This window comes from Meleagris gallopavo, chromosome 8 (assembly GCF_905368555.1).
Source record: "Meleagris gallopavo chromosome 8, MGAL_WU_HG_1.1, whole genome shotgun sequence".
Lineage (NCBI taxonomy): Eukaryota > Metazoa > Chordata > Aves > Galliformes > Phasianidae > Meleagris > Meleagris gallopavo.
In genome coordinates, this window is record NC_139411.1 from 27038298 (window position 1) to 27050735 (window position 12438).

The 12438-nt window shown below is 43.0% G+C and overlaps 1 protein-coding gene across 4 annotated transcripts in view; it reads right to left on the minus strand.

Moving 5' to 3' along the window:
• Positions 1 to 11111, minus strand: part of CCDC186 (coiled-coil domain containing 186) — a 32330-nt gene extending 21219 nt beyond the window's left edge. Inside the window, exons 1-2 of one of the 4 annotated variants that reach the window (XM_085229211.1) lie at positions 10922 to 11082; positions 10432 to 10495 (exon numbers count right to left, since the gene is read on the minus strand). The gene's annotated coding sequence lies outside the window, so the exon portion shown is untranslated. Of the gene's footprint in view, positions 1 to 10431; positions 10496 to 10921 lie in introns of all 4 variants that reach the window. The other 3 variants (XM_085229212.1, XM_085229210.1, XM_085229209.1) reach the window with 3 other exon arrangements.
• Between the last annotated feature and the right edge of the window lie 1327 nt (positions 11112 to 12438).

Genomic DNA, 12438 nt, shown 5'->3' on the forward strand with positions numbered 1-12438 from the left:
CAGACATTAAAAGAACAAAAAAAATGCTAGAAATCACGCTTTCATTTTCTATGTGTGATCTGCAAGAGAGTAATATGCTCTCACTCTTTGTTTTAAACAAAACAGGGTGACTCCCTCATCCAGGCCAGAAGAATACACTTCCTTATTGTCACATCCTCACCTACTTATTCATACCGCCAAATGTATCTGTATCCCACAACTCAGAAGAAGAAACAGGCTCAGGGTAACATTCTCTTTTCCCCTTCCACTTGCAAGCAACAGAAACCCCTCTGGATGAGCACAGACGGTCTGCACCACATTTGTGCTCTCAAAAAGTAGCTTGCAGAGCAAAAACTTGAGGAGTTGAAAAGCTATGTAGGAAGTGCTCTTTTTAGAAGGACACCATACTGTGATCCAGATAGCCAGAACGTTTTTGGAAGAGCCTGGGTATAATGCTGCATCTTTTTCAGTATCCCAGATGGTCAGGTGTCTGGAAAGGCTGCTGGCATTTTTAGCAAGCACATGAAGCTCTTAACACACTATTTCCATCAGCAGAAATTCATTACAGCAGACATAACTTTCAGATGCAATCTCATCCTGCTAATACTGGATACATTAGTCTATGTATAAACAGAAGCATTTTTTCTTTAATTTACAAATTCAGCATTGCTTTTCCAACAATTACATCAAAAGCAACTTTGCCATCTTGCAACAAGAGCCATTTTTATACTTGCTTTCTCTCTCGTGCTTCACACAGAGCTGCTCAGCTACATGCTGCAGGCTGCACTTGGCCTCAGTCTGAAAGGAAACCCTATGTAGCACTTGTCTTCTCCAGAGCCTCTGCCTTATTAACCAACACTAAGTACTGAGCCTTATACCACTAAGACAGTGGGACTCACAAATTCCATTGTAACTGTGACTTATTGCTACCACTGTCACCTTCCACTATTCGGACGAAAATCAGATAAGGAAAAAAGCAGCCTCAGCTGAGTTGTTTCTACCTGAAAATCCTAGCAAACGAGCCCCATTCCTACTACCCAAACCCAGCATCCATTCATCAACAAGAGGAAGGTGTAAATTGAACGTAGGGCTGAGAGTAAGAAAGGGAACAAGCTGTGGTAATAGTCACAAATCATCAAAAGACAATTCTACACCTTACAGTAACAAGCACGCAACTTCTCCTTTTTGATTTATAAAACAAAACATCCTCTAGAACAGGACAAATCAATAGGAACAACAACGAAGCAACAAATGAAAACAGAGGTGGGAATGTGGGTGTTTTTATATAACAAACTATGTGAAACTTGTGAAAGTTTCTCAAGCTTTAAAAGGATATTAGCAAAATCCATGACCCCACCCCTTTGCTTCCAAATATTTACACTTCAGTCAGTCCTGGAGCCAACAAATCCATCCACTTTGTTTGCACAGCCAAAACAATTGCTCTTTGGGTATCTCTACTTTTTGATAACTTCTCCCAGTAATGAACAGCAGTGTGTGCTGTTGTTGCTCTAAAAACAAACAAAACCTACAGACAGCCTGTATCAGCAAAGAAAATGAATGCGGTTAAAAGAAAAATTATTCAGCTTGATAGTAGCAGAACAGAACTAGCTCCTATTTAATTAAAAAGCTGTTAAAAATAATGATTTGAGACCAGCGGATTTAAGAGTCAATAACCATGAAATAATGTGCAAATGATGCAGTTGTTCACATTCCTGTCACAGACAGCCTGCGGTCCCCACACTCAGCAGACCTGGCCATAGAAAACTGCAGCATTAGCATCAAGCCAAGGCACAATTTTTTTCTATAGCAGTCAGTGTATTCTAAGTTCTTGCTGGCACTTTCCCTGCAATGATCAGAGAGAATCTTTGGCTTATTTTAAGCCCTTTCTGATGTACTTTCTAAAGCGTTACCAAATCCCCCAAATGCGTCGCTGTTAGATGTGTTACTGCCTCAAAGCTGCTCACTGCTGCCCAGCTGCTGCAGTTAACTCCCACAAAAAGTGGTAAAATGAGGCATGGGAACTTGCAGGTTGCTTGTCATACCTAAAATTTCCAGTCCAGTCAGCAAACCAGATGGTATTTCTCTTCATAATACAGCAACAGGTGAAAAATAGAAACCATATATTAGCAGGAACACTAATTTTTCATCTTATTTCCTTCAGCAAATATGACTGTGAATTAATATTAGAGACTAAGACAAATCACTCTGGAAGCAGAAACAAAATTATTTGCATAATTCAAGTAATTACAGAGCAATAAAACACCACTGACTCTACGTATGATGGGCTATCATCAAGTGTGAACCAAGTGTAGGCTCTGAATTAACTCATGGGGAATTCGAACAGTGACTGCACTGGTCTGTTAAAGCATGGAGAGTAAATAATGAGCATTCAGTGTTTCTAGACTTGCTCAACATTTCAGTGCTGCCCAGACTACAAGTTACTACATTAAAAATGTTCCCAGCCTTTCCAATGCCAAAATACTGGACTTTACATGTATCCACTCACATCCATGTGAAGCTGTTCATGCCCTAAACAATTCTTCTCCTCCTACCACCACTAAATAGAACAAGTTTTCATATTTGAACTACTACCTTTGACATAGAAATAAAACTTCATCAATTTATCTTCACATTGGAGTAACTGCCAATGTCAGTCCACCCTGACCATCAAATAGGTCTCCTGCATATCCCAAGTTTGTCGCATCCACCTCGGGCACCAAAATATAGTAGATAAGAGCAGAGGGAAAACTGCAATAACGATTGTCAAGAAAAGGCTCCCACGTGGTACACAAAACTCTTCATGCTAAAGTAGCTTAACAGCATCAACACCACTAAGCTAGCTGCAGCCAGCTGAAATGAAATGCTACCCATTCACATCAAACATGCAAATATAGCAGATCCCAAGCCAGGTACCTAATTAGACAGTAGCTGCTGGCTTTGCTGTGTTTTGTATCCACCTTCTACTATCGAACATATTGCTAGAAACAACTCTTCCAAAATCTAGGGAAATAATAAAGTCATGGTTTCGCTTTCTTACCCAATACTGCATGGAGAAAAGATATCTTGGTGCTTTTAGCATATTTTACACTATCTTCAGGTGTCATAAACAATGAAAAATGCAAATCACTTGTGCTTTACTTACCACTATATTATTTATGCATGAAGGCAGGCCTGTACCTAGAAATCAGTGAAAGCCAAGTGCTGCCAGGCACACACTGCATTCTCCAGCTTCAACCAGCTGCTCTGCTCCTTCCTCAGTGACCGCACCTGAGCAGCACAGCAGAACTACCTGTTCTTCCACCACTTCCCCACGAGAGCTGACACCAGCACACTACCCCTCTGCTGCCTGCACCACAGCAGGAAGTAACCACCACCAAGTCTCTATGAAACACCTAAGGCAGAAACGTCTCCAATTAGCATTTCAAGACAGCCCCAGCGTGCCTGCATACATGCCTGGAATACCCAGTCATCTCCGGGAGAGTGCAGCACGTTTGGTGCAACACGTGCCAAACTGCCCTGGCCCTGAGGTTCCCCGCCAGGCCTGGCACTCACACAGAGTCTGAGCAGCCCTCCTCCCAGCCTGTCTCACACCTCCCTACCTGCACACATCTGTAACAGGTTCCTGTCCTAATGCACAATGCCAAGAAGGCAGCTGTCTGCATCTTCCCACAGCAGAAACAGAAAGCAAAGCAAGAGGTGATGCCTGATTCAAAATGTGGTGATATGCGAAGGAGGAACACTCACCTGGCCAGTCTCCCCTGCAGCCCCACTGAGCCCAGGAACGGAGCACAAACCACCCAATGCCTCACTACATTTTTACACTACAATACTGTCACATTCACAAAAAGCAAGCCTTGGGTTGGTTGGTTTTTCTTCTTTTGTAGGGACTGTTTTGATTCTCACTGATGTGTTCTTCAAAGAAGCACGCAGTCCTCCAGCGTTATCTGACAGGATTTGCAATAATTAAGTTTAAATCTGCATCAGCACATTATGTCCAGTTTAGATATTACATTGGTACTTGGAGAAGTAATTTAACTTCTGCCACAGCACATTCATGGCTATCACTGGAAGGCCCGCAACTTTCTCTCATGCTACTGTAACTGAGAAGCGCTTGTCTGCCGAATTGCTGATACCAAAACTGACTGGGATTAAAATCAGGAAGATTTTGATAGCCTGCAGATACAGTGAATGAACAACACAGCAACTTCTAAAGGAAGTCATGTCTCACAGCCATATGTGAAAGCAAGCAAAGACTCAGGAAACGAGCAGTATTTTTTTCACTCGCTGTCTTTAGAACAGAGAAACCCTCTATACACCGCTAATCAAGTGATAAAAACCCTGATGTGACAGGCATTCAAGCTCTTCAGTTAAGCATCTGCTACAAGATAGGTATTGATGATCTAGAGTGAACATCAAATACCTTGACACACAATCCTGTATAGTGACAAAGAGACAAAAATTCTTCTACATCCCTTCAGCAGCAGGCACTGTAAGAGACTATTAGGCCCTGACCTCAGGGGCTACTCATAGATAAGGTCTGAATGTACAAAAATGTTTGCAGAACTACTGCGTGTAAGAAGTCAAAACTCACAGTCTACTGGAATTCATTTGGATTACGTCCATTGGCATTCCATTGTCTGCAAGTGCTCTATCTCAAGGTTTAAAATGACTTAAAAATCAAGTCAAATAATGTTTAATATTTAGCTACTTCAACAGTACAGTCCTGATCTTACAGCTAGTAAGATAAAGGTCTTAACTTGTCCCACTAAATCCAGCTGCTAAGCACACAAGTCAAGCAGCTCTTTTTCTTAGACAAGATTTGCTCTCACTTCTGCAACCTGAGCACATAATGTGCTACACCATGTTAGTGTGATCTCTGAAGTAACGTGCATAAATAATTACAGTGCTGTATCCTTGCTATGATGATGTATTATGCCAGTTAGGTACTTGTTCATAATCCTATTTTTTCAGGGAAAGAGAGAAAGAATTACCAGCAGAGCCAGTGATGGTACCTCTGAACATTGGACTGTTTACTAACCCAAGATTTATTAGTATAAATAAAACAAGTGTGTAACACGTGATCAGACATTCCTATTAATAAATGCAAAGGTATCAGAATACATGTTAGCAAGGGGGAGCTTCTTACAGGTACAACTCTATTAACAAGATTATGAATAAAAGATATTTCAAATGATACCTACATTGAACCACCGTTCGAATTCCTCTATTCAACTTAATTGGAAGAACCCCGTTTGAAAATTTAAGAATTCTGTATGTCCTTTGTATTAACAGAGAGTTAAGATCTATCTTTTTAAATTCCAAGTTAAAGCATTCTCTCCTTCCTGCTCTCCTCTTCTGTTTCATTCTGCCTATTATCAATCATAAAGCAAAAACAAATTCTCAATTCAGAGTCCATTCACTGACCATGGAAAAAAAAAAAGTTGTTTCTATAACATGCAATCCTCTCTTTTCCACTGCTGACAAGTACATACACCCTATAATTAAAGATGTTCAGGGCACATTCTGCCTTGGGCTGTCCATCAGGCAATCCACTATACCATTAAAAACCTTCACTCCCAGCCACTGAAAGATAACTCACAATGAAAGTAATTCCCCATGTGCTTCCCACTGTCTGCACAACCCTAAGGGGGAACACAACCTTGTACAGCCTGCTGGCCTAATACAGACAACCTGGTACACTTTAATTCAATACCATGCCATTTCCAACTGCCTGTCTTTTCGGTCTCCTTATGAAACACAAACACAACTCTTTTAAATCCCAGACCACAAAGAACTTCCTAAGCAGATGCACTGTTAACATTACATTGCATAAAACACACAGTTTGAGCCAGGCCATGCCATTCTTACCTTCTAAAATAATGGAGAACAAAGAGGCTTTATTTCAGCCAATTTCAAGACGTTTCTAAAGGAAACTAAATGACAGAACTACAGGAAGTATTTTTGAAGTTGGGCTGTAAAGAAAATTTACTGTCAATAAGGGAAAAAAGGAACTGTATCTTGTCATCTAGGAACTGCCACATTTGGACTTTTAGCAGAAATAGAGCAAAGGAGGACAGAAGTGTGTGCCTAGGGTGGTATCGTAAGCAAACAGACTGGCTGTGAAGGTCCCACGAGATAAAAATCACTGCTGGAACAGAAAAAGAAGATATTTAGGCCGCAAAGCGTAGTTACACAGTCAAGAAAGGGGGACAAGAAAGGGAGGGAGGGAGCAATGCTTCTGGAGTGCACACATTTAACAAAGATTTGTTCAAAGCAGAGTGGATTTTAAGAGAATGAAATGTATTGAGATAGGTGACATTGAGGCATATAAGCTTCTGAAAGAGGAGTAAACATTCTGTTAGCAAGAAGTTAATATGATAGATGTAGCTTACTGAACACCAGACACACTCAACCACCCATCAGACAATATAATGGTCAGCTGCAATCAATCACGTCTGTTCCTTCAACAATAAAGGGTCTGCATCATGTTTGGATAGATTCTTTCTCCCACATCTGTGCTATGAGACCCTGTAGCAGAGACACTGGCAAAGACAGCAGCACCTCCTCTCCACCAAATAAGCATGCACACAATTTAAAAAAATAAATCACAGAACAACAGTTCTCATAAATAGCCATGACCAAATGTGCTCTCCGCTTCTAGAAATCTGAAGAGCATTCAAAGTCCCATAAGATTAGAAAAAAGCTCATTTTTAAGCAGAAGTATAACCTAAATTTACAAAGCTATCTTCATTTCATATCTGTCACAACAGAGTACTCAGACTTTCTTTAAGCAATGGACTGAAGACTAATGACCCAAAGCTGCAATGGTACATTTCAGTATAGGTGGGGAACAAGAGGAGAAGTGATTAAGCATTCCATGGCTCATGAGCAGATGCCAAGAGTCAGCAGGGTATGAAGTACCACGATCAGGCCAGGCAAATGGATAAGCAACAGAAAAATCTGGTGCCACTGACACAAGAAGCCCACATTGCCAAAAGTATGGATCTCAGGATGGATGCCACCTCAGCATGTATATAGTCACAGTCCCACTGTAGCTTCTGCTGTAAATCAAATAAACACTGCACACCTCTAAACAAAGTCAGGATATTTAAAAGAAAACTATAGAGCTGCTCCCTCCCCCCCCAACTTGCTTCACAGCAATTATCTCTGTAATTTGAAATCATTAATTCTCAGTCCTTTCTCAAGCTCTGTGCTGGACCAGTTGCTGCTGTTATTTATTTTGCTTTTCTAGATGGCATCACACCAAAGTAATCTCCGCTGGAGATTCATCATAAAAATCTGAGTAAACACCCTTAAGCAGCAGTCTCCTCAAATGGCCTGTAAAACTCACTAACCTTCTGGTCTCTGAACTCATGGCAAACTGAAATAAGAGAAACTTATCTCCTTCACTATGCAATTCAGCTAAATCAAAAGGGACAGGGATGGAAAGGTGCACAAAGCCAGATATTTCACATAAACTAGCAACTGACATAAACTCAAAGCAAAAAAAAAAAAGCCACCTGTTCTCTTAGTTACATAAGCAAAACAGCATGCCACCCAGTTTTAGAAGTGATGAAATAGCAGAGTAAGGAACAGAGTTGAAAAAACATCAAAATATTTAAGAGAAAGCCAGAAACTGAACAGCTTCAGAAGAAATGATGTTCACCAACACTGCCTGCTTACCACACAGAACTGACAGAGGATGGCCATGAGGTCCTGTACAACCAAAATACAAGAAGGCCATCAGTGTACCATGTAGGAAACAGAAAAAAATCCCTGAGTCTCATCTGTGCCATTAATTTACTTACACCCTTGACCTACTACAAGATACTGCTTCTGAATTAAGCAAAACACACAGGACTTTGAGATATCAGCCAGGAGTGCTGAAAGGGAAGATGTATCAATAGTCCCATCTACACTGAAAAGCTAGAGGACTCCAGTGCAGATAGGATTTGTGTGATTCACTGTAGAAGCAGTAAAGCTGCGTGTGCTGGAACACCGAGTTCTCCAGACCAGGCATAACTTTATACAGCTCCCTGCTGCAGCTCATACAAAGATTTGCTTTGGTTTACATTCCTGGAGAGATAGAGAAGCAGATGTGTGTGTATACACAATGGATACTCTCTAGATTTCGCTGCTTTTATCAGTTTAATACTTAAGCTCAATTATGTTTCTTCAAATCTTTATATAAATGCTGATTGTGTGGCCCCAAGGCAGTGTCAAAGTACAAAGCTCAGTATCACCACCAATTCTTTTAGCATGAGTCAAGTACTTTGCAAGACAAGGATTACTCATATTTCAACTTTGCTTAAGTCACCAGTTAAGTAGTTGAGCACTGAATGAATTCCTTCAAGGTATTGCTAGGTTTTTCTCCTGATCTCTTTCAAGTGGTTAATATCACGGTCACATTAACTCCATACACAGAACCAAGTAACAGCACAACTCTAAAATAAAGTTTACCTGTTAAGCTTTAACAAGTGGGACTGGATTTGTAACAAGTCACTGGGTATGCTGAGAGGCTGAGGTTTTTGTTTGTTTCACATACTAGACACAAGGTTAGAAGCCCATGTCTCAGGGAAAAAGAGTTTACTAGCAGGGTCCTTCTACCTGAAACTACAAATAAAACTTCAATAATTAAGGGATTACGCACAGACTTGTAATCTTCTGTCACTTGTTTCTTCAGTACATAACTCTTCCAAGCCAACTAGTCTCACCTACAACACTCAGCAACAGATGCAGTACCAGAAACAGCACCACAATAACCTTGCAGGATTAGCATCACGCCTTCAACTCTGCTCAGAACAAGGCTAAGTTAGCAGCCAGCTAGTTATTATCACTATCATGTCTGCATTCACATTCTGACACTGATATCATCATTTATGCAACACAGAGTGCATTAAAGGAAGGAAAGAAATGCAAATTATGACTGAGATCACAACATAGACAAAGCACACATTCTATGACAGGTCTTCTCCTTTGTACACTGAGTAATAAGCCTTTTCTGTAAGGTACAAATTAGAGCACTGGCAGACCTCACAAAACTCTAGTGCCACGCAAGATACTGGTCTTAGCTTGCTGGGCATTGAAGATGCCAGCACATTTGCAATCCATGGCTATTTTCAAAGGGCATTTCCAGAACACACAACCAATCTGCCTGACCTCTGCATACTGAAAAACACCACTCATAAGGATGGTAAGGCACTACTGTTTCCAAATCTGATCTCCTTGCAGAGTTTCACCAGCATCCCTGAGGGAAAAATAAACAGAAATAAGAAAGTCTTCAAAAATCTGAATGAATCAACCATGTGCTCTAGAAAGAATGAATTTCTGATAATTAATATGAGAGGAACTATTATCTACAGTATTCCATGTACTTCCTGAAGTCAGGACCGTGATTTCTCCTGTATTTCCAATCTTTCAATCTTGGTTTGTTTCCAAGGAGACTTTTTTGCTTTCATTCAAGACAGATAGAGTCTCAGTCTATGGCTTGAAGATAAATTATCCAGTAGGCTTTCCAATATTGTTTTTTTTTTAGAGAAAAATACATTCTGAAGAAGCCCAAACAGAACAAAATATAGGATGTCACCAACTGCTGGAGCCCAGATATTAACAAAAATTGCAGACTAGTCATTCAGCATATTGCCTTTTGCCTAACAGCAATCGGGTATCCATAAAAAAACTTTACTATTTTTTCATAGCTCTTTAAAAAATTAGCTTGAGGAAGTTCAATATTAGCTTAAGGCAGTGATAAGCAACACAGACCAAAGAAACCATCCTCTGTATTCTTTGATTTCTCAGTCCTCTTCTCAATGCTTCGGAAGAGCAAATCTCACCATACCAATGAATATCTGTCAACAATTCCAAATCAAGTAAGCCTTTCAAAACAATAGAAAATATTGTTTTAAAGCCAAAAAAGGACAACTGAAGGATTTCAGAAAGAGAAGGACTCAAAAGCAATACAGTCCAAGTTTACTTTTTTTTAATGAAATGGATGGTATTATAAATGGGTTGGACCGCCTCTTAAAGCACCTTCAGAATTCCAGTTTCGTATGCTTTCAGAGCACAACCATCTCTAAAGTGAACAGCAACATAAGCATTCCCAGGACTTGGTAATTAGAGTGATTACCTTTCCTTTTCAGTACAAAAATACAGCTGCCTTTCATGCTGTTTCAGCTGTAACCTTACACAGCAAGCCACAGCAGTCACGTGGATTTCTCAGTGCTCTGATTGTCACATTTTAAGTCCTGAAAACCAACTTTACAACACACAGCCAACCAACAAGAAAAGCACGCTATTACATTTCCCACCTTACATACAGATCTCAGTCTTACATGAGATCCTGTCCCGCTCTGCAGAACCTCCCTGCAAGCCCACCTCTCTCAGACCCACCCTGGCAGGCTGTTAGGCAGGACATAAGCCCAATCCCGCATTCCAACACCATGACCATCTCACCGGAGTCACAGCAAAGCTTCCAGCTTCCAAACCCAGAAGGACAAGCAGCTCCCGCAAATGCCACCTGCAGAAACAAGGACAGTACCGCAGCGCTGCAGCAGCTCCGGAACATAACCTTCCTACTAACACACCAGTCGCTAATCTTCGTAACCGCACAGCGAAATCGCAGAACACCACAGAACCAGACGGCACGACCTAATTAGCAGCAGGAAGAATGCTGTCAAGAGACAAAGCGGCTCCCGGCCCGCTCAGCAGGCGAACAGGGAAGTCCCGGCTCAGCGGGCGCAGCGCTCACCGCCCCGCACCGGTGTCGCCTCCCCGGCCTCCCTCAGTGCCCCCGCCTGCCCTCGGGAAGCCGCCCCGAGACCTGCGGGCACCGGCGGCCCCCGAGAGCTGAGCCGCGCCGCCTCACCCGGCCCGCTCTACAGCCTCTCAGAACCCAGCGGGGCCGAGAGCCGGCAGCACGCGAGCAGCCACGCTCCCAACTCACCCGCCTCTCCGCCGCGGCCCGCCCCGCGCAGGTCGCTCACCGTTCGCTACGAGGCGGACGAAGAACGCGCCAACCGCCCCATGGCCGGGCAGTCCGGCCGCCTGACACATCAACAAAGATGGCGGCGGGCGGCGCGACGGAGGGACCTGAGGAGGGCGGGGCTACGGGGGGCGGGGCCGCGGGGCGCGCAGGGGTGCGCGGGGGCGCGCAGGTGGCAGGTGAGAGCTGGGCGGGAGCCGGAGAAGTGAGGGCGCTGCGACGTGCGCGAGCCTCGCACGGAGTACTGAAAAATTAAAATGAACATCGCTTTGCCCGCAGCCCCACCGGCGTTCCTTATGTGGCTCCTCAGCGGAGTTCTCCCTTAGGCAGACGAGAACGGCTCTTCCTCCTCGGCTCCCCGTAGCCCCAGCGCTGTGCCTCAGGCCGTTCTGCCTCTCTCAGATTACCAAACTTGTGCCAAATTTCCGTATCAACGCTGCCGTACCCCCAGGAGGCAGCTGCAGATACTCAAGGAAAGATAACGCCAGGGGCACAGTGAGCCCTTCCCTGAAGTGCTGCAAATTAAATGGGAATGATTAAATTAGCTTTGCTCTTGGTGAGCCAGTAGCAGCTCCTGTTCGGCAAGCACAGATGGGACAGAAGGTAATTTCTGAGTAAGGGAACTCACCTAAAGCACTGTCATACACCTCAGCCTGCACTGCAGGCATCAGCTCTGCATTGCAGAGGCAGCAGCAGAATGTGCCCAGGTTTTCCAAAAGGTCACAGTTGGGCCTTTGGGCTCTTTTGTCTAAGAAAATAAAAGCGTTGACTTATGTCAATTTCTCAATTTCTAGCTGGAATTTGTTAACTATATACATCATCTTCATAGCTCCATCCACCACAGGGGCTTGCAATCCTTCCTATATTCTCAGCTACAGGTGTGGGAAGTGGCAGCATCTGCACTTTTGAGGGGTTACACAAACAAACAGGTGGCAATAAAATGTGCTGCAGGCTTAGCTGGAGGGACATGGCTGGGAGCAGGGGCAGAACTGCCTGGCTCCCCTGCTCTGCATCTATAAACAGGATAGCCTGTTGTAATGTCATTAATTCAAGCTGATGTAATTCCACATAATGGCAAGGTTGCATAAAGAGTTATTATTTTGTTCATTCAGAATTGCTTTCATTAAGTAACTTTTTATTCTCGGGCTTGCTGTGAGTCTTCAGGGCACATCAGGAAGTGGGCACGGTGCTGGTGCTGCAGCCTGGCTCCTCCTGGTGCGTCTGATTTACACAGGATATCATTCACTCCTGTAATTACACAACTGCTCTGAGTAACTCGTACCAGGAAAAAGCTATTTTCATGACATGTTGTTTAGACTGTCCTTTGTTCAGCATGCAGCATAGTGGTGCACCAGCTACTTCCAAAACACTTGGATACCATACATTAGAGCTAATTACACCTGCTACCATATTACAAAACCTTCACGCAGGCCCTGATGAGTTGTAGGCAAAGCTGCATTGACCTCCTGCAGCTCCTG